Raw genomic sequence first — 1,528 nt, forward strand, 5'->3', positions numbered from 1 at the left:
GAAATTTCTTCACCTGCAACTGTGTGACTGGGTGATTCCCAGGAAGAAAAACTATTAGCTATAAGGTGAAGTGATCTAATTGCCATGGATTCGGGCCTGGGTGATTCAGTCCCCCTGTGACTGCGTCGGTGGCTGCCAACGAGATGGAAAGGCTGAAAACACAGGGGATGGCAATGCTCTAGGCTCAAAATTGCTGGGTCGTGTCCTCTGTGTTCTGAATGCTGTTTCAAGCACTATTTCTGACGAGTGATACAGGAATCATATTTTCCCTTCCTTTTGTAGCTATTCTTTGTATCTTGGGACTTTTCTGTCTTTTTCACTCACCTGAGGGAGGTCTAATTCATTAAGATAAAGCTAGAGAATTGAACTCTTTCAGTTTTAACTAATCGGTGAATTCACTAAATATGAAGACTGAATTTAATATGCTGGAGCCACGTCAGATTTTTTGGTACAGGTGGAACCCACTACAGCAGTAAAAATTTCTCCTTTCGATCCAATGGAGAAAGCTGATTCAGGGATAGGGTCGCCAAATAAAATATAGGAAGCCCAGTTACATTTCAATTTTAGATATACAGCATTTTTTTGTATAAGTATGTTCCAAATACTTCATGAGTCATATGTATGCTAATTTTTTTTAATCTGAAATTCAAACATAACTGAGTGGGCTGATTTTTATTTGCTAAACTAGACAACTCAGTTCAAGGATGAAAACTGAAAAAGGTTATAAGAAAACAAAAGACCATTTATTTCTCACTATAAACTTTTCACAGTAATTTTTCATTGAAAAATTATCTAATTATCATCATCTTATTATACCCTATTAGGAAATGATTTAACACTGGAGTTAAGTCCTTAAAAGGAGAAAGTAATAGACAAAATAACAGTAAGTTCAAAGTTCGATGATATTTGCCTCATAGTGTTAACATATGAGAGGTTTTGTTTGTCAGTTTCCCAACTAGATATTGAAAATGATTATGATCATGATTATATGTAGACTTTATACTTGTTTGCTAGTTTAGACATAAGAGTGCTGCCTGAATAGCCTTGCTCACAGTGTCCCCACTAGTGTGCTCAAGTGGGTGTCCAATGTGCTGGGACATATTGATCTTCTGTCTTTTGGGGGGTCCCTCAGGGCAGAGCTGGGAGAACTCAAGGACTGGTCATCTCCCAGAGAAGGCTCCTCCAGGACCCTAGAAGGAGCCCAAGAGCAGCTGGGCGCAGAGGTGCTCTGCATGTCTAAGAAGCTGTAAAGCACTAACCAAAATATCAGAGCATTGTTTGCGCATGTTGGGAATCCTACAGAGTTTGCAAAGTCACAAAATGATCTGTATATGTTGCAAATGTAAATCATACAATTTGGTGAGTTTTTAGGAAGAAGGAAATAACATAGAGAAAACAAATAGTCTTTTGGTAATATTGTAATTAACTTACAGAGTATAAAAGAAAATATTTTAAAGTATGTATATTTTTCTGATTATAAAAATAATTCATGATCATGATAGAAGATGAAGAAATAAGGAGCATTATG

This window comes from Propithecus coquereli, unplaced genomic scaffold (assembly GCF_000956105.1).
Source record: "Propithecus coquereli isolate 6110/MARCELLA unplaced genomic scaffold, Pcoq_1.0 Scaffold156, whole genome shotgun sequence".
Classification (NCBI taxonomy): Eukaryota; Metazoa; Chordata; class Mammalia; order Primates; family Indriidae; genus Propithecus; species Propithecus coquereli.